At 28.1% G+C, this 23,056-nt stretch overlaps 2 pseudogenes; both read right to left on the bottom strand.

Moving 5' to 3' along the window:
- Nucleotides 1–17,389, bottom strand: part of LOC113375072 — a 48,196-nt pseudogene extending 30,807 nt beyond the window's left edge.
- Nucleotides 17,390–20,313: 2,924 nt separating this feature from the next.
- The window catches only part of LOC113375071, a 3,771-nt pseudogene continuing 1,028 nt past the window's right edge, over nt 20,314–23,056 (bottom strand).

Raw genomic sequence — 23,056 nt, 5'->3', positions numbered from 1 at the left:
TCCTCGGTAATATTGGATCAAAAGCAAGAAAGAACAAAGGCAAGCAGAAAAACACAAGAGTCTGGAATCAAGTAACGGTTGATAACTTGAAGATTCTGACTTTTGACCTCGATTAAGCACCAATTTTATTCATATATATCTCTGAATAAGATATTCTCTCAAGAAACGAAATTTAACGAGCAGATATACATAGTGAAAATATTCTGCATTTAATTCCTAAAATTTCGTTTCAATTTCTTACTTCAGTTTAGAGCTATTAACGTTATGCATCCATCGATATTGCAAAAATGAATAATATGGTTGATTACATATATCAAATATAATTAAGATGTCGAAAACAGACTTATTATTTAAGCAATACAAATACCATCATAACAAACAACACTGTTTTGTAACTAATCTTAGTAGACATAATGTAATTATTAATTGAATCATAACATGAATAGAAACAACATGCTCCGAATCGCAATTAAAATTATCTTTGCAAAGACTGATTTTACAATAAATAAATATGTAAACAAAACGATCATGTAAACAGTACCGATTAAGAAAAATGTACATCTGCTTAAAACCAACCATCTAATTTATAAATGTTAATTATTAAGAATTTTTGATTTAAATTTTCAGAGAGAGATTTTTAAATATTCAGAGATTAGCGTGCAAAGCCCAGTTACTTTTTCATACAGACTAGAATCGGTACTAATTATTTTCGTTCCGATATATTAATTTTAATAATTTTTAAATCACTTGGGATTGAATAATTTCTATTATCGAAAATGAGATTTCAAGACAGTATATATACCTACCTAATATGTACCGTATATAACTACTATGTAGGTTATAAAATTATAATTTTGGTGAAATTATATAAAATCTTGTTAAATTTTAGTGCACGTTAGTCAAAAGTAAACTTGAAATCTTAAACATGGATGGAGACGTCTTTCATTTATGAAACGAACTATTTCTTGCTGAGTCTTACTCGGTAATGACTTACATATGTTGTTAGACAAGCTTTGACCTTTCTCAATGTGCAGACTATAATTATAGTGTTGTGAATAATTTGAATACAACTCTATAATGTGCTGTGATAAAAATTCTTCATAAATATACATGAAATTTGCCTTACATAATTTCATCAGATGAGTGATGAACAAGTCATAAATAAGTCATAAATTTTGGATTTTTATTCCGATGAGACATAATGATTTGCAAAATCTATAAATAATCTTTAATTTTGAATCTAATTAACGTCTAAATTCTCGCAAAAATCACAAATAAATAGTTCAAAGCAAAAACCAATAACATATTCACGGAGAATATTGTGAATAATAAAGCCACTTGTTAATTTTGCAAGACAAATAGGTTCGGTTTAGATATATAAATAAAAGTTATGAAGCAATTTATGTCTAATCTTGGCGCCAGTAGATAGCGAATTTTATGGACATACAAACATTATATTTGTAGTTCAATCATACGTTGCACATCAATGATAATGCCATCAATTATCATAAGTAAAATATAGAGATTTCTAATATCAATGTCTCTAATATCAATTTACCAATTGCCAGTTATTGAAATATTAAAAATAATTTCATTGGCCTAAAATATGCTATGAGGGGTGTGTGTGTAGGCATTAGTGTTGCCCCAAGTCGAATCGAGTGATGCTAATCATTCGAAAAAGTTTTTGTTTTATTAGAATTTTTGAATTAGAAAATTTTCGACTCGACTAGTTAGTATGTATGTAAGTTCAAATGCATTTTGCCAACTAATAAGATTTTACTTAAACAAATAAAAAAACATTCAATTCTTTTAGAAGAGTGAAGTGACGCAGAAAAAAGTGCTATAAAAATAAATTACTAAAAATTTTAACAGTATGCTTGTATTTTTCTAAATTTGGCAAATACATACATATCTTTTCCAAAACTGGTTTTCAAATTCTGTTCAACAATGATTATGAAAAAAATCACACTCATTATACAATAATTAACAAATATAGTCTATAATTTATTATCGCAATAAGAAAATCTATTAAAAGATTCTTGTAACGCTCTATTATCATGTTTTATACAAAAAATTTAATCTAGTATGATAATGATCTAATCTACAAAAACTTATCTGTTACATTTTTTTTTTAATTTTCAAAGATTCGAGATTTCAAGACCAATGATTCTGTGAAATTTAAAAAAATGAAGATTATCAAATATTTTCAAAATGTCTATTAATTATTCATGCACATTTCATAATTTCATTTCTATATAATTTTTTCTTGCTCTGTTTGAGTATCTATTCTTATTCTTATTCTTGTTTTGATGAACTAATTTTCCGATGTAATTTCAGTTTGAATTTATTTTTGTAAATTTATTTATAATTAAAATCAGACTAATTCCACCTAAAGTGCAAATACTCAACTAACACATAGAAATAGGAAAACGAATATAGCAAATGCTGTACAAAATGTGTAATTAATTTCTTATCATTTACATTAGCCAATTAAGAGGAAAAGGTAATTTTTAATTGATGTTTTCATGGAACACGTAATAATCTATAGATAAACATCTAACTACTCCACTGGTTCCCCTATAACCGTGCATTAATTAATTGACCTTGCATATACCTATTTCGATCTTGCACTCTTTAATAGGTCAATTATTTCAATAAACCTGGCATTTGGTTTAAGGACGAAATAATGAAACAAAACTTCCACGAAGTGTTACTAAACTAATTTTACTTACAATTGAAAACAAATTGTAATTGATAATATCAACGTTCACTCTTACCGCAAGTATAACATAGCTAAAATTATTATAAAAGTTTAATAATTTTGATATTCCATATATACATTATGCTACTTAAACTCTGAATATTAATTAATGTCACTACGAAAAAAATATGTGAACAATCCAAGAAATACGGTTGTTCTCTCAGGAATTCCTAAATATTTTCATTCTATAATTTGTATCTAAACAATAATAAATTTGCACGATTTATCGCCAGCGGCGACAGCGTTTCGAATACGACGAGGTTTAACTAAATGTAACTAACTTTTAAATTAAAGCTTCAATAATAATTTCGTAATTAAATCTAATTAATATTGGCAAAAAATTTAACCAAATGCGATGGAAGCTCAAATCATCACAAATTTTGCATTATATTAATTAATGAAAGTTTTATTGAGCAAAGTATTTTTTTCATTATTATTTTTTATTTGAACAGCAAACAGAGTCCTATGCTTTTGATGATATTTTCTAATCAACTGTTTTTTTTATAAGGCAACCCAACGGTTGAATTATCTCTAGTTGATATATTTATATTATTAGACTATCTCCAATGATCATTTTTATTTTCGTGAAGCATTGCTGGAAAAAGACAATTTTCACTAGGAAGCGTTTCCATCTATATTTCAAGTGAAAATAGATGTCTCTACTGGTTGACATTAGGCTGCCTGTGGTGGCTTCCGAACCTGTAAGCTTCTGGTTGGAAGACAAAATCTATGATCACTAACAACTATTGAGTTGTTTTTCCAACATGCCCGATATATAGTGTCTCTTTGCAGCTGACAATTGTAAATTCCCCAAATTTATTAAATGTCCTTTACAAGACAGTTGTAAATAAAATAAAGAATAAAAAAAAGTTTGAATCCGAGTTGTCAAAGAAGTATGAGTGGTTTAGGTTGCATTACCACGGCAACAAAATTCTTTTGCAATTTGCCAACTTTAGCTATTTTTCATGTATAGCTTTATCCAGTTCCATCAGTTAACTGTTAATCGAAAACTGATCATTGAAGTCAGCTCAATACAACTACATATTTGTAGTTTTGCAAACTACAAATTCGCGAAGCAAACTGATTGCTTTTTTGTGTTGCCTTTGAATCACGACCATTTTCAAGTTAATTTTGATGTATTGTAAATAAGCCATTTTTCAACATAAATGATGATCAAATAAGGTCCGAGTTCATTGCACTTGAGATGAATATCGCAAATATTGATTCGTTCTTAAACAAACTTGAGCCTAAAATCGAGATATTTAACGGTTATAAGACAATTTTTGATAATTTTAGTTTTTAATAATTTCGTGCAATACATTTAAATTTTTCCGTATTTCACAAAAAGTTGCGAAGATTCTCTTCAATTATGGTTTTCATTTGGTCAACTTCAATTGATTAACTTCAAATAAAGTGACGCCATAGTTTTATTAGGCGTTCTATCATGCTTCAGCAACTTCCTTTTCGTTACGAAAATATACCGAAAATGTTCCTTTTTGCACTTCAGGAAATGCTTTCTTGCAAACCCAATAACATATGATTGATTAAAGAAGCCACCGAAACTAGTTGTTGGAAATGAATGACATTGTCAATTAATTTAACAAAGCTAAAATTTTAGAAGAAACAATTAAATAGGCAATATCAAGTACGTTTAATTAAAACTTGTGATATGTTTAATCAACAAATTTGTTGTTTGCTTGATTTCTAATAAGCACTAAAATCGAGCTATGATGTTCAAGGACACATTGTGATATAACAACATTGTAATAACCTTTTCCTTATCAAATAAAACAATAAAAATTGTTTGTTATTAAATTCTGAAATGAATATTAACAATAGTTTTTAAACATAGATAACGCTCAAAATACTATTACTCAATTACTGTATTGTGAAACAAACTTCCAGTTTAGACGTCATTGTTGCAAAATGCAACAATAAATATTAACATACATTTCGTTTACCGACTCTACCTATATTTATGTATTTAGTTGATCATTGCATAAAATTAATTTAATAATGTGTATTGTATTGGCGTATATTATTAATCTTTAGTCATATATTGGCTGAACTCTGTATATTGACTTAACCATACGCAAAAGGTCATCACTATAATACATCGCGTGATAATGAATTTCTTAAAAAAAAAATTGAAAACAGAGTGCAATAAACAATTCATTGCAGACATTCGCCGTTATTGTTTGATATTCATTTATAATTCTGAATTAAACGCTGCATAAATAAAAACTTTCGAATATAATTTCTAATGATTCAGTGGTTTTTAGAGTACCGTAAAATGAACAACAATAATGATAATAGCTTTAGTAATAAAGGATTCATTGAAATAAAAAATGCAAATTGCATTTTCGTATGTCTACCATTGTGCACAATTATGCAGTTTCCAATCGGCACCGTTTATACTATACTTCCAATATTTCCAATTTCAATTTACATTTCCAAGCAAAAAACATATATTATTTTAGAGAAATTATGAAATTGGTATATAAGCACAGAGCACCGGATTAGTTTAACGACTATTACTATATTACACAATAAAATTGGTAAATTTGTGTATGAAAGAAGCCCTAAAATAGTATAATCATAAGTGAACGACCTACAGCAATTTAGAAATAGTAATTGATTAGACATACCACATTATAGAGATAAAAATGCCGCTGTAATTTGATCGTAATAATACTACATGCCAGATAAGATAAAAATTCGCTAGCGCAATTTTTCAATCAACACTTATCAGCGCCATTGATATGTATAATTTCAATGACATTGAAAAAATAGTATAAAAGCAAAATATAACGATTAGAGTATTTACAGCTAATAGCACAACATTTTTTATCTCGAAGAAAGTTCGTGATGACAAAACAAATTGGCCAGGGCAAAAAACGTTACGAGGTAATAGCTGTTCTAAAGAATGCAGTCATAATTTATCTGCAAATTAATTTATTAATAAAATCTGAATATATTTTGACAAGATGCTAATTTTTTATTACGTCTACAAATCTACATAGTGCATCTTCGAATTGTTCAAAACATGTTATTCTAGTTTGAATGGAAAATTTAGATATGTTATCACAAGTAGATTATTCATTTTTTATTACTTCTTACATATAGTTTGAGTAAAACAATGAGTAATAATTGCATTGTTTACAGCTAATAAAATCATCGGTATCACAATAATTTTACGCTTAACGTAAAACTGACGTGAAAATTGGAGGTAAATAGGTGTTCATATAAATGAAGTGTACCAAACAGTTTGATTATTTGTATTATTTGATGTAATTTCCACTATCTAAATTTACAACCTAGTAGTGATCTTTCCTCTGTATGACCAGATTTTTGCATACGAGAAATATTGCAGCAATACTCTGCAATATTTCCATTTCCCATCAATATCACTACTGATTGATATCACGAGTAGGGCTGGATTTAAAACCTTGTGGTTGCAAGGCCGATGCTCTTACCACTGTACTACAAACGCCCCAGTTTCTTAAGTGAAAATTAGTTGCAAGGCTAATGACATTATGAAGTATCATGAAAACTATTTTATAAAAAGTTAATTAAATGAAGCCCATTTTCGGTTACATTTAACTTACAAAGTTTCACTAATTGAAGTATAAAGCGTTATATGAACATTGGCCTACATGTTCGTGCTAAGTACATCTTAAGTGCTTTTGTTAAATTGGCTTTCAGCTCATCGTGTTGTAATGGTGCCAAATTAATTCCTAGTTTGATTCAACCCTTGACTAGCTCGATATCATGCAGTGTGATATGAAATTTACACTGACGTTATGAATCTTAAATATAATATATAAGTGAAAATTGCCTTTCGTGGGCATTGCGTGAATATTATTTAATTACGATTAAATTGTAGTAAGTAGTTTTGTTCGTAGTTATATTTATACACAAAAACGTTATTAAACGGATCGCAAGTGTTACTAGAAACTCAAAAAATCAACTTTTTTGAAATGCTAATATAAAAATGCACTTTTTGCTTTGTAGCACTCTTATTTGCAAATCACATTTTTAAAAATTAGTTAAAAATGTAATTATTTTGTAAAATACCTTTAAAATCAAAATAAGACATTAAACTTGTTTGCCACCTGGCCGTTCCAAGTTACCCCGCCTATAGGGTAAAAAAGTGTAGATAACGTATTTTTGAAAGACATCAAAAAAGCACATCTCTATAATGACGAAGTAGCTGGCAGTTTTACTGAACGTAGTCAGATAATAGTTCGTTTGCAATGTGTCATTTGTAGTGATAATATAATTGTTTTGGTTTTCAAAATATAGATTATATTTGCTCAAAGTCTGATTAAACCTTTGTGCCTCGCCCTGCTCTACATATAAACTTTTTATTAAATTTACTTTCATCCATCTAATGTTACTTGAAATTTTTCAAAAAGCAGGTCATAGAAGAAATACTTAATTCATTTTCTATCTCTGCTCGCAAAAATTTGAATTTTTTTTTATAGACTCAGTAGTATTATTTGCAATTATGCACAAAATCCCATCCAAAAAGCATCTAAAAAACTTGAAACGTAATCAATAAGTCGAAATACCAAAAAAGACTTGGATTGGATTATACCATGTTTTCCATAGAAAGTGTATAAAACTTCCAGTTTGATTGTATTCGCAAAATATAGACAAACTAATGAGGTTTATTGTTTCTATAATACCTCATTGTATATAGCATTCAAACAACACATCCTTATACGGTATTAATATTTTTGATTCTCTAGAAAATGTTCAGAATATACCTTACTTAGGAAAAGAACGTTTGCCGGATCAGCTAGTATATGTTTAACAAAAATTCTAGAAAATATTAAGTAAAAATATATGTGAAAGGGGCAGCTAACTAAAATAAGAATGGTTTACCCATTGCAAAACATATGAATGTTTCTGGGGCATATTGATATCCATTGCAAGTGCCAACCTAATCTGAAACTAGTGATGTGCCAAGTCGAATCAAGTGATTCGAATCATTCGAATCAAGCCTTTAACGACTTGATTCGAATCAGATTTTACTTGATTCGAATCAACTCGCATCAAGCCGCGAAATATTTACTGTGATAAAATATGTATTAACACAAATTTTTCATAAATATAAAATTTTTCATAAATATAAATATAAAAAAATGTTTTAATTTAATTCTATATTATAATAATATAAAAAATAAATATCATAAATATAAAAAATAAATAATGAATTAAATCATGCGAGCCACCCGACTTTAATATGCTTAAATGTATCAGCCACCTCCAATCGTCTTTGTGTGACTTTAACCGCATTCATCGACTAACTATATCATCCGACTTCATATGACTCAAACCGAATCAAGCGGCGATATGAGTTATTCCGACTTCATGACTCAAACCGAATCAAGCGGCGATATGAGTTGTTCCGACTTCATATGAGCCAACTCGAATCAAGCGGCGTTATGAGTTGTTCCGACTTCATGAGCCAAACCGAATCAAGCGGCGTTACGAGTTATTCCGACTTCAATTCTGATTCGAATCATCCCGACTTCAAGCCGTTCGAGCGATATGAGTTCAAGCGATATGAGTTAACCGTATGGGCGATACAATGCGTCGTCGTTCTTGCGTGTTTATTTATTTTACGGAGCGCTGAGAGCGATTTTATTCGTGAAATATCAATACCCAATTTTGATAATAATTAAGTGTTTTAGATTTTAAATGTTATCAGAATAAACCACTCGAAATTATGAAACGAGTTTCGGGAATCTTTCAATATAATTCTCTTTTGAAACAATTACTAAACACCAGCAAGTCAGTAAATAATATGTTAACTTCTGATTATGTAAGTAATGGCAAATTCACATTAATGAAATTAACTTTCAGCTCTCAGTTTAGATGCGATCCTTTACTGATTACATAGTAAAATAAACAATCGACCCATGATTCCAAATATTATTTTATATGCTTTAGTGATGCACAATTGTTTGGTAATCTATTATTGTAAATTAATTTGAAGATATGTTTTAGCCGTCCTCAAAATTACATCATTTTTAATAACTTTCAGAATATACTTTTTGATAGTGATTTATGTTTACAATTTCTACTTTGTCGGTTATATTGGTTAAACTGACAATTTTGATTATAAATTTGGATCACTTTTACTAAATTAATACATTCATGATTTTTTTTTGTCCATATATATACTTGATTCGAGTTGATTCGAATCATGATTCGAATCAGGTTTTTTTCTGATTCGAATCATTCGAATCGGGAATTTTTCGAGTCGGCACATCACTATCTGAAACTGATATCATTTAAATTGAAATGACACATTTGAAGATTCAAGGTTATATTATTACCACGCTTTTCATTAATTCGATAATTTTTTAAATACGAAGAAATAATCTGGATAATCATTTTTGAATTATATTGTGTCATGTACAGAGGAAAATGAGAGGGGCGGACATCCCTTGACCACAGGGTTACTCTCTCAAAAAATATATTAGATTAAAATATACAAAAACAAACATAGATTATTGAAAGTAGTTCTGATCGCTAATAAAAAATTCAAAATGTTTTTGAAAAAAAAAGAAATATTTAAATGATGATAAAGACTTCGTATAGTTAAGTATTTTGTTTTATCAATTAACCAAATTATTATTAATTGTTCCATGACGCAAACTATATTTATTATGATCTCAAAGAATCTCGAAGATCATATTATAATTAAAGTTTTCGATGTGAATATTATTAATACGAAAATTTACATATATCATAAAATTAACAATGATTCATCAATCTAATACATAGAAATTTACACTTCATGATGCAATAATAGCGTTTTCATATCTGCGCAATAGTTTACTTAAGTTGAGCGCAGTTTGTGAAAATATTATTCACATGGCGTGAGATAAGCATACGTACGATATAAATCAATCGATTGTTTGAAATAATTCGACAAGCGACTAATTTCTTTATATGGAATTAAACTAATGAAGTAGAATATATAAATTTATATTCATCGTCAAAGCATTTAATACTTTAATCGCCATGCCGGTCATAAGGAGTTCTACATGAAATATGTCTGGCATACGCGATTTGGTAGAAGGAATCTGAAAATTTGTTGGCTTTGGAGAAAATTTCTAACATAGGTCTATGTCAGTCATGTATGTGTGATATAAACATAGTTTTTCAAGTCTCTTCGATTCAATTTTAACTCAACTCTAATAAAGTTGCTATGTAAAATTTTTCCTGGTATTATCGTGGCGATTAACTAAATTAAAACAACCCATCAATCACGGAAATTGGTTCTATATCTCAAAACAAACAACCTACCAACATTCATATTCAATAAACAAAACTATGGGCCACCTTTATGAATTAACATTGTAATATGGTTTTTGTGATTGTTTCCCCATAATTTATTTAATTTATATTATCAATAATGTTTCAAATAATTATTTGATAATAAATTGTACAATTATTATCATAAGATAGATATACAAAATCCGAATTACTCACATTTCCTGCAAAAATAAATCTTTTCAAACAAGCTAAATTAAAAATTTTATTTTTTTTATTTCAACCATAAAATATTACGGTTCTTAATTTTAGACATGCAAATATAATCTGGTGAAGTATTATATATTCAAGCTAAAATTTCAACTATAAAATATATTCAAAACAAAGAACCATTTTAAAAAATTACGTAGGTGTAAAGTTAAAAATATTATTGCCATATTTTTATTATTATATTTATTATTTTGCATTTAAATATATATTGTTCATATGCAAAATCATAATTGCTTTATTTTTTAGATTTTTTTTATCATTTCTTTACGCACCACATTATATATTTTTATGAATCTATTGTTTGCTATGATCATTAGAATATTTTTGCTATAATCGTTATATATTTTTATGAATCTATTGTAATTTGCTATGATCATTTGAATAATGTTTTGCAAAGTTTGTCTATTTTGGTAATTTGTTTACTAATATGTCACGATGCTCATCTGTAGTAATAGATAATAGATTTATCTCGCATTAATGTTGATGTTCATTTAATGTATTATTTATGATTATGACATAATTTATTTCTAGTTACGTTTTATAAAGTATCATATACGAGTATTTGAAATAAGTCCAATATAAAATTCAAAAGAAATGTTATTTTTTATAATTTAACTTGACATCCAAGTAAGTTACTAGTTACTAGTTACTTTATTATCTTGCATGCCCCGCATTTTTACTCTGATACAGATTTCTAATTAATCTAAAGAACTTACGACATGTAAATGAAGAATGGTGTGTTGTTTCGCGGACTTTACTCTTTGAAGTGAACAACTAGTTCAATTAAAACACTCCGCAACCCTCTCTGTCAGGGGTAGCACTTATTCCATGTAAAGCTTAATGCCCTGAAGGTTGTCACCTTCATAGCCAATATAATAAAACAAAAATACGTCCGAACAGATGTATTATTTAATTGATTTTAAATATCACAGATAAAGAATACAGATTTCTATAGTTTTATATGCTGTACTATAGAAAACTATTAGACAATCTTTTTCAAAACAAAATACTTCACGAATGCTTTTTTATTGTTTCAATAGCAATCAAAGCTACTTAGAATTACATTGCCCTATAAGTTGTTAGTTTTAAGAATGAACCTAATGTTTTTCATGAAAGGCAACCCATCGGTTAACCATTCTCCTAGGTGTGACAATAATATTAGCTCTGATATGAGTAAATGTTGCAATTATGCCCACGAAAGGCGATTTCCACTTGAAATTATATCGATAGACTTATATCCTCAAGCGGAAAGTTTACATCATGCTGCCTGATGTTGGGTTGGCCGAGGTGGGAATCGAACCATCGAACCCGGGATAAGTTGGTGCTAGCTCACATCCGTATCGATTACACCACCGCCTTTTAATAAATGTTTTAAATTATTATTATTATTATTGAACAGCAATCAGAACCTTACGTCCTATGAACTGTTGGGCTGAAACTTCTCCTTACTTCGTATTTATTTTAGATGGTAACCCAATGGTTAAGCCATCCATATTTGATGATTTTGTTATTAGAATTAATCTAATAGGGCTGACTTTTTATTGGTACAGCAATGCCGGGCAAGGGCTATTTTCACTTGGAAACATATTGCTATCTATATTTCCAAGTAAAAATCGTTGTCACTGCTGCCTGACAACATGCTGCTAGAAGTGGGTATCGAACCCGGGACCTCTGAATAATAAATGTTGGGAGAAATTAAATAACAAGTGAAATGAATTGTTGACGAAATGAGTGCTTTATTACACAATCGCAATTTGATGTATTCTTTCTAGTTTATAAACATTAAAATTCAAACAATACCGATTTGAGTCTCAATTACCACCATCCTTAAAAGTAGACAATGAACATGCTATATGTTCACCTAATTTGAACTTATTCAAAGCACGTATGATCTAGTGTAACAAAGAGAATATTGTGTATTTATAATTCAAGACGCATAAATAGGGAACAATAGAAACTGTTTGTGCAATCTTCAACAGTGCAATAACGATCACGTTCTTAAAAATATTAATAAAATGATATTTAACCCTTCTCGAACACCTCGGGTCAATTGGACCACAACGCCACATTTAGAGTCAAATTTGAAACTCTTATAATATATATATATATATATATATATATATATATATATAATATTATAATAATAATAATATAAGTGTACATATAATACTGTGTGTAAACCTCGGTACTGGGCTGAGGTGGGTACGAGAAGGGTTAATGTTAATAACGATATTAATTCATAAATTGTAATTAAGCTAGTGGTGTATGGCATGGTGCCTAAGGCAAATTGCTGGAACTTCCCGTTCCAAAAATTATTTTTTTTAAAAAAAGCTTTAAATTTTTTAAAACTAACAAAAATTTAATTTTCTCTTTATATTTTGATTTTATTTTAAATCTTTTTAAAGCAGCCGCTTTTGGAAACGTAACAGCTACCCAACGGATAAATATTGGTATGGAACCAATAGAAATGTAAACAAAATTTGTACTTATTAAAATCTCTATAAATTACCTGATAATCTGATATGCATATGTCAAATGATCATTTTTGACCGCGAAATGGCATTTTTTTACTTCTTTTATTGAATCTACGAAAACACCGCTAACAAAAAATTAGTCAGTTCTTCATTTCGTCAATACAAGTAAAAAGTTTTATGAATCATTCAAATCGGTCACTCTGTTAACTCAAAAACTAAATTACCATTTTGGGCACTTTCAAAACGACTGCGGCTGCCTAGCCAAAAACTATTCAGCACATCTCCTCGTCAAAAGGAATCGAATGTTTTTTGAATCATCCAAATCGGTTGATCGGTGCGCCCGAAATCGTGGATAAAAAATAAACATACACACACACAGACATCATTTTTTTCTAACAATTAAGTATGTCAAAATGTTCAGAAACTTTTGAAACGTAAGGATATGCAAAAATTTTCATGTTCGATTTTTGGACGATTACTATAGTGTACCCTAAGGAAGTTAATTATAAAAAAATATGTTTTGTTCATGTGATGCCAAAAATTAATTAAGCACTATTAATAAAAATTTAATGTTTGCAAATATTGTTACGAAAAATTTATTACAATGGTCAAATGTTTTAACAAATTGAGGTTAACAGTATGCAATTTTTCCTTTATTATACCAAAATTTAAATATAATTTAGTGCACTAATAAAAGGTGAACCACTGGGTTTTCCTTTTAAAATTTAATATGCTATTTGTCAAACTAATTACTCAATGTCTTTCTATTTAGACAGATTGTAATTTATAAGAAAATAATAAAAAAAACAGTATGTAATCATTTTTCCAATACTTTTCCCGAAAATCCTTTAGCATGTTAATATAAAAATGATAAATGGTTAAGTATAAAGTGTTTTTAAAAATAAATAAAATAATAAACTATAAATAATCACAAAAAAAAATTTTTTTGAACGAGTGTATTACAGAAAAATCTGATTCAAAAACATTATAATCATTTTCCAATACTTTTCTCGAAAATCATTTGCCATTATAATATAAAAATGAAAAATGATTAAGTTTAAAAGAAATTAAAAAAACTATTAATAATCACATAAAATAATAATTTTGAACGAGTGTATTACAGAAAAATCTGCTTCAAAAACATTATAATCATTTTTCCAATACTTTTCTCGAAAATCATTTGTCATTATAATATAAAAATAAAAAATGATTAAGTTTCAAGTTTAAAAAAAAAATAAAAAAACTATAAATAATCACATAAAAGAATAATTTTAAACGAGTGTATTACAGAAAAATCTGCTTCAAAAACATTATAAACATTTTTCTAATACTTTTCCCGAAAATCCTTTGACATTATAATATAAAAATGATGAATGATTAAGTTTCAAGTTCTTAAAAAAATTTAAAAAAAACTATAAATAATCACATAAGAGAATAATTTTAAACGAGTGTATTACAGAAAAATCTGCTTCAAAAACATAATCATTTTCCCAATACATTTCCCGAAAATCCTTTGCCATTATAATATAAAAATGAAATTTTTTTTTTTTTTTTTATATATTTTTACAGCGATCAGAACTATGAGTTCTATGAGCTGTTGTGATCAATTTATCTACTTAATATTATTATAGATGGCAACCCAAACAGCTGTCCCATCTCTCTATGAGCTGAATTTTTATTTTTTTATTACAATTGTTGTAATAGTGATGACTTTTACTTCCAAGTGGCATGTTGCCACTACAGCTATGCCCACGAAAGGCCATTTCACTTGAAATCATATTTGAAATCTATAATTCAAGTGAAAATTTGGTATCAAGCTGCTTTGATACCGAACCGACCGAGGTTGGATTCGAACCCGGGACTAGGATTTGCTAGCCCACGTTCTTACCACGGGACCACGGCCGGCCCTTAAAAAAAATGAAAAATGATTGAGTTTCAAGTTTTTAAAAAAAATTAAAAAAGCTATAAATAATCACATAAATTTTGAACGAGTGTATTACAGAAAAATCTGCTTCAAAAACATTATAATCATTTTTCCAATACTTTTCTCGAAAATCATTTGTCATTATAATATAAAAATGAAAAATGATTAAGTTTTGAGTTTTTAAAAAAATTTAAAAACTATAAATAATCACATAAGAGAATAATTTTGAACGAGTGTATTACCCGAAAATCCTTTGCCATTATTATATAAAAAGGCACAATGATTAGGTTTAATTTTTATTTTTAAGTTTGCTCTATATAATCACAAAATTTAATTTTAATATATCAAAATTGAAAAGGCTTACCACTGGATAACCTTTTAGATCTAATGTTTAATATTTCATATATCATCAAAATTACTGAATGTCTTCCTTTTTGTAAAGACAGATTGTAATTCGATAAAGAGAATAAAAAAAAGATTAGGTTTTAAGTTTAAAAAAAATTAAAAAAAACTATAAATAATCACATAAAAGAATAATTTTGAACGAGCGTATTGAAGAAAAATCTCCTTCAAAAACATTATAATCACTTTTCCAATACTTTTCCCGAAAATCCTTTACCATTATTATATAAAAAGGAACAATGATTAGGTTTTAAGTTATTTTTAAGTTTGCTCTATATAATCACAAAATTTAATTTTAATATATCAAAATTGAAAAGGCTTACCACTGGATAACCTTTTAGATCTAATGTTTAATATTTCATATATCATCAAAATTACTGAATGTCTTCCTTTTTGTAAAGACAGATTGTAATTCGATAAAGAGAATAAAAAAAAGATTAGGTTTTAAGTATAAAAAAAAAATTAAAAAAACTATAAATAATCATATAAAAAAATAATGTTGAACGAGTGTATTACAGAAAAATCTGCTTCAAAAGCATTATAATCATTTTCCCAATACTTTTCACGAAAATCCTTTGACATAATAATATAAAAAGGAACAATGATTAGGTTTTAATTTATTTTTAAGTTTGCTCTATATAATCACAAAATTTAATTTTAATATATCAAAATTGAAAAAGCTTACTACTGGGTAACCTTTTAGATCTAATGTTTAATATTTCATATCATCAAAATTACTGAATGTCTTCCTTTTTGTAAAGACAGATTGTAATTCGATAAAGAGAATAAAAAAAAGATTAGGTTTTAAGTATAAAAAAAAATTAAAAAAACTATAAATAATCATATAAAAAAATAATGTTGAACGAGTGTATTACAGAAAAATCTGCTTCAAAAGCATTATAATCATTTTCCCAATACTTTTCACGAAAATCCTTTGACATAATAATATAAAAAGGAACAATGATTAGGTTTTAATTTATTTTTAAGTTTGCTCTATATAATCACAAAATTTAATTTTAATATATCAAAATTGAAAAAGCTTACTACTGGGTAACCTTTTAGATCTAATGTTTAATATTTCATATCATCAAAATTACTGAATGTCTTCCTTTTTGTAAAGACAGATTGTAATTCGATAAAGAGAATAAAAAAAAGATTAGGTTTTAAGTATAAAAAAAAAATTTAAAAAACTATAAAGAATCACATACAAGAATAATTTTGAACGAGCGTATTAAAGAAAAATCTCCTTCAAAAACATTATAATCACTTTTCCAATACTTTTCCCGAAAATCCTTTACCATTATTATATAAAAAGGAACAATGATTAGGTTTTAAGTTATTTTTAAGTTTGCTCTATATAATCACAAAATTTAATTTTAATATATCAAAATTGAAAAGGCTTACTACTGGGGATAACCTTTTAGATCTTATGTTTAATATTTCATATAATATATGAAATGATATTATCATCAAAATTACTGAATGTCTTCCTTTTTGTAAAGACAGACTGTAATTTGAAAAAGAGAAAATGATTAGGTTTTAAGTTTATAAAAAAAAATAAAATAAACTATAAATAATCACATAAAAGAATAATTTTGAACGAGCGTATTAAAGAAAAATCTCCTTCAAAAACCTCGCGTGCAACAAGTATTCGAAATCAAAACAAAAACAAAAGGGCGTCTAGCATAGGAACGCCCTGCAAAAACTGGTTAAATGCAACTGTTACCTTTTCTTAATTTATATAGAATATTATATCAAATATATAAAGTATAATACACCAATAATAATTACACAGTATTAAATAAATATTAATAAATTTCAAATAATATTATTATTGTATACATCGCGTTTTGACGTTTGACAGATACTAATCTCGCGTCGATCATATGTAAACAACAGCACATGCAGCCCTTCGCGGTGTATACAACAACAACAATGGAGTACATTAAACTTTTCACTCACCAAATCAATGGGTAATCCAACAAGTTCCGAAAGCCAAGTCAATGAACGGCTCCCATCATAATAGCTGCCAGTTTCAATCGCCATTATTTTACCATACAAAACTACCGCAAAAAATACTAGAAGCCACAGTTAAGTCACAAATTGTCTAACGAAAACTTTTTTTCAAAAAAAACTTGCTCAATCCATGCTGAATTGAAAATGTTCACTGTTGACTAAACCGGCTGCACACAGCAGACATAACCTGCACAAGAATTTCGGATGACATTACGCTCTAAGTATTACTGAAGGTATACTATCATCTCGCTCGCGCCAGCCAACGCTTCGAACTGAAGCGAGTGATGTGAGCGCTACGCTACGGATTGCATTCGATCTGGACTTAAGTAGGAGGAATGAATGCCGAGTAAAAATAAATGAACCAGTGCCGGCGGCGAAATTAAAAAAATCGCATTCACCAAAATTTGTTCACCAATGTTACATAAAAATTTTCAAGGGTTTATGGACCTTGATAGTAAAACTAGTGGGGTGCATGGCATCGTGCCTTAAGGCAAATTGCTGGAACTTTCCCGTACCGTAACCAAAAATCTTGGTACGGAATCCAAGAAAATTTACACAAAATGTGTACATATTATTAATATCTCTATAAATTATCTGATAATTTGATGTACATATGTCCAATAAACATTTATGACCGCCAAATGACATTTTTTCAATTTATTCTTATTGAGAGTCCATAACCGCTGAACCTGCCTTCCCAAAAATTTAATCTTGTCAATACAAGTAAAATGTTTTTTGAATTATTAAAATCGGACGCTCCGTTCTCTTAAAAACTGGGTTATCGTTTTTGGCACTTTTGGCCCCGTATCTTCGAAACGGCTAGATCTGCCTTCGCCAAAAATTAATCAGCAAGTCTCCTTATCAGTACGAATCGAATTTTCGTATTATTCAAATCGGTGTTCTCGAAATCGTCGACGAAAAGTTGTATCCGCACACACACACATACACACATACATCATTTTTTTCTAAGGTATGCTAAAATGTTCAAAAACCTTTAAAACGTAAAGATATATAAATGTTCATTAAATTACAACAATCCATCAAATATTTGATAATAATTTATACAACGTATAAATTGCCGTATGCAAAATTCCAAAAGCCGATTAAAGTAGCTCCTCACATTAACAATTTCGTACTTTCATTCTTAATTTTACAAAAATTAGCAAAAATGATGAAAACGAACTTTTTTAACGCCTTGCACAAGTGCTAATTTTCACTAAAGATATTTATGAAGAAAAAAATATGATATAATATAGTATTTAATATTCTATATAAAAGTCCTATTAAAAGTCAGTTATTCTGATTAAACTAAAACATTATAGTCAATAAAAAAACTGATTTTAAATCATATTTAAGACATTGAGCACAATGCTTCCCCCATCATATGCAAAACTCAAATTTCGCTTTTGACTTTAAAAAATATGGTCACCTTAATTTTATGTATAGATTAGACATTATTCCCGTTACACTTATAACCGATTGACCAAGCACTTAAAAATGTAATCATCACAATTTTTTCTATTAAAATATAATATTTTATTTATTTATAAATTTCGAGAATTGAATTTGATATTTATGAAAATTTTGTTACCATTTATTATGGGCCGATCTTGAGATAAAATAGACCCTTGTTATGGCAAGGCTATGTTACGTTCCAGTTTTCATACAAAGTGCTACTAAGTACTGTCAAAATGCCGTGTATCTCCTAGCCTATCTTTACCAAGAACTAATTACCGCGATTCCCAACAATCACCTTTCGAACAATTTTTTAATTGTAAAATTGATTTAAAATAGTGGCTTAAAACGTGGGCGAAACTTTTCTGCTATTAACAAAAAAACTGCTCGGCTGATCGTCGCGCAAAACTAACAAACGCTAATTCTTATCGAGTTACATCGAATGGACTTTAAATTTTTAAAATCGGTCCAGCCGTTTTTGATATATCGTCGACAAAAGGTCAAAATTGGTTCAAATACACACACACATACATAGTTTTTCCAAATTTGGTCTCATTCGGCTCAGAATAAATTTGAAGTGAAAAATCAATTAGCCCAATGAATCTTTAAATAATTTGCATGTCACTTGCCTTATATTGAATTTAATTACTTATTTTTATACAAAAAAATTATTTTCACTTCATTTTTTTATGATAAATTAAAAATTTCTCCAGTAATGCTAACTTTTATTAAAAAAATTAAAACAGCAAGCGAATAAGTATATGTGTAATTTTTACTAATGAAGTATTTGACATGCTGTTTACAATGAAATTTAAATATACACCCAAAAATAATTCCTTGAACTAAAATCCATCAAACCGTTATGTGAATCAATTCAAATCTGGCGATTTTCTATCATTTATAGTTGCTATGAAAGTTGAAATAGTTATCAATTACATTCAATTATATTGTTTAGTGTGCGTTTAGAGTAATATATCAAATAATAAACTTACTTGCTTACATTTCAAAAGTATTCCATTCCTTTAGATTTATTATATTTATTTGTATTTAATTTATTAAAAAAAAAACAGAAAATTTTTGTTACTATATGTAATTAATTTTAATATGATTTATTTAATGAAAAGAACGTTCATTGTATAGCGAAAAATACAATGTAAAACATAAATTAATATCAGTTTCAAAGCCTACTTTATACATATATTAATTCATCACATCTGTTTGTTTTTTGAAAATACATTTATGGTTGAATCTAAATAATTTCTTAACATCACAGAACACTGAAAGAATACTTTGAATAATTAGCATTTAAAGCTAATTATTGTATACATAACTATATATTATGCATCAATTATAAATAAATAATATTAGGTGCAAGACATTTTATATGTTAGACTGACGAAAAAGAAAAAATAATCTTTCGAGATATCGTTACAATGTTGAACACCATAATCATTATATTTTTTGTATCAAGTAATATGAAAATATATTTATAGCAGAATAATAAAATGCATAAATGTAACGTAAATAATTTATTTTTTCTTAAAGCAGAAATTAATCACAATATGTGCAGAACAAATAAACACTTGCTAATGGATTTGCAACCAGGCAATAAAATTATATCTTAAATAATTAAGCAGTAAAGATACCTATAAAACAAACAGACACTATTTTGGAATTAATTAGATTTATTTTGTCAACATATATATGGAACTTCCTCATCAAAATCGAATACACTTTTATCCCGCTGCTTTAAGCAGTAGCTTATTTCCAGCATTTGATTTTACGGCTTGTTTCATGGCATCATACCAAAATCCAATGTTGTATTTTTACGAACATCTGAAAAGGCTTCACAACCTTCAAAGCTATTTAAAATTCCAAATACAGCAAGATCAGCAAGATTTGGTGATTTTCCACCCATGTATGGAGTCTTCTGTTTTTGCAAAGCTTTTGTCCATTCATCACAGCTATCATACAATGATTCTCTCACATCATCTTTTAAATTATATCTGAATAAATAATGCTAATGAAAAAACTTCATAATAAAAAAGGATAATAATAAAAATTCTACACTTACTTCGTTTTAAGTTTTTTACTTATGAGCCACATGGCCAATGCACCTACATGTACCATTAAAGCTACCTCCCATGCAGGAAAATGCAAATCCCACTCTCCTGACTTTGAAAACCATTTAAATGTTTCAATAGATTCAGAATAAGTTCGATATACATTTGGAGACAACATATGAACAAGGTTTTCATCAGCCCACATTCTCCATTTTCGTTCACATCTAAAAGATCAGAGATAACAAATCAATGTTATAAATAAGTTGTGAAGCACAAACCAGTCTCTTACATAAACAAACATAAATGAATATTATGCAAATTTAGAGTTGTGTTCATTAAGGGTACCTATTATAAATTTTTCATATCCATAATGAGTACGCGACAAACAATTCAATGATTACGTCAGAATGCATATTTTGTCGATGCGATAATTCATATATTTTATATCTATGCAGAAACTATAAACTTATTTTTGATTCCTACAAATAATAGTTAATTTTGAACTGTGCTAATTTTCATAAAGCCTTCTAAGTACTTATACTCATTAAGAGCTTCCTCAAGCAAAGTCTTATTTGAATAAAAGCTCTGAAATTCCTGATTAAATATAAATTATTACAAGAAATATTTTAATATGTATTATATTTTATATATATATATATATATATATATGATGTAAAATTCCAATGCTTGTTGTATTATTATAGAAGATTTTTTCTTAGTTTTTGCATAATACAATAAATATAAAATCCAATTAGATCCATTTAGTTACAAAAGACAAACATTATGATAAAATTATGTTAAATACTTTGAATATTACTCTATGTTCTGTACCTCTACCTCAAATCTACCGATCAATGTATAGAACTATGCTTAACATTTTTTTCTTTAATTTGCAAAAAAGAAATTAGCGTAGAATATGAAATTTAATATCATTATGAATTGAATCCATTGTAAAATTATCTTCATAACAATATTAAAATCATAATTGAAATTTGCTATAAAATTGATCATTAAACAGAAAATTTTTGATGCAAGAATAAACTTGAAATAATTACTTACAATACAATCATCATCAGATGATCTTTTTGACTTCTTATCTTGAAACATCAAGTTTATTTATTCATGATATCACTTTTTTTATTCCCTGCTTCATCGGACATTTCTACTGTTGGATAATAATTAACTAGCTCGCTGACAGTTTGTTTACTGTCGCACATATAGGATGCTAATAAAGATATAATCATTGAACTGTCATTCAACTGGTAATATCCTTCTTCACTTTTGGCTACTAATATAGGTACTTTTTTATACTTTGACCACCTAATAGATTGCCTTAATACTGCATCGACTTCTACTACATCGTATGAGAATCCATAATAATCTAAAATGCTCTCACTTTACAGCAAAATGGGCATGTTTGATATTGAAATAGTACTAGTTTGAGCTTTGTCTTGTCTTGTAAATTTTTATTTGTCTCGTAGCTTGGTAATCAGGCATTTTTTCGAGCTTGAAAGGTTTATTTTCATGACTTAGTGAAACCGGCGTTTTTCTGTTCTCCGCATATGCATTGTAACCAGAGTAGGCGCTTCCAATAACGACTCCAACAGTGGCCCCAATTATGCTCAATTTCAACGTACTTCTCTGGGGCTTCGAATTAGTACTGTAAGCGTATCTAGTAATATGAAATTTTGAGATTTACCATATTTAGAACAGTTTAGCAGATTGATTTGAGAACGTTGCGGCCTAATTTGAAAGCTGACATTTCAACGCAGTTTCAGCATCTATTTTTCAAATCTTGTATTATGGACTAAACGTCAAAGTTCTTTTAGGTTATTATTATTCAAAGCCGATTTAAAATTGATGCTGCCTGCGATAATAACAAAGCATAGTAAAAGTATAGCCATCTGTAAGCATCTATAAGCTACTATTTCCAAATCAGTGAACCTGATTAAACCAATTCAAACGTCAGCATAGAAGCGAACAAACGCACTGTGGCATATTAAGTGTCGAAATGTGCCACCAGAGAGGAAATTAATGAGCAACTAGCTGTAAGTGGAATTCTGTCTTAAGGCAATTAAGGCATCGTGCCTTAAGGCAAATTGCTGAAACTTCCCGTACCAAAAAAATATTATTTTTTTAAAAACGATTGACATTTTTAAAAAAAAATTTACTTCGAAAAAATAAGATTTTTGAGAAACTATAAATTGGACAAAAAAATTACTTTTTTTTGAAACAAAAAATTTTTTTCAACAAAAAATTTAATTTTTTTTTTTTTTTAATTTTTTTTTGAAAAAATAATGTTTTCTTTATTTTGGCATATTGGGAAGATCTGAACTTTTTTTCAACGCAATGGTACTGCTTTAACTCATAAAGACAAAATGTCAAAGCGCGTAAGCGC

The sequence above is a fragment of the Ctenocephalides felis genome, unplaced genomic scaffold (genome assembly GCF_003426905.1).
Source record: "Ctenocephalides felis isolate EL2017-DRISC unplaced genomic scaffold, ASM342690v1 CF-g0.4_SCAFFOLD_01886, whole genome shotgun sequence".
Taxonomy (NCBI): Eukaryota; Metazoa; Arthropoda; class Insecta; order Siphonaptera; family Pulicidae; genus Ctenocephalides; species Ctenocephalides felis.
Note: the sequence above shows the minus strand (reverse complement) of the source record. Positions and strands in the feature narration are given on the sequence as shown.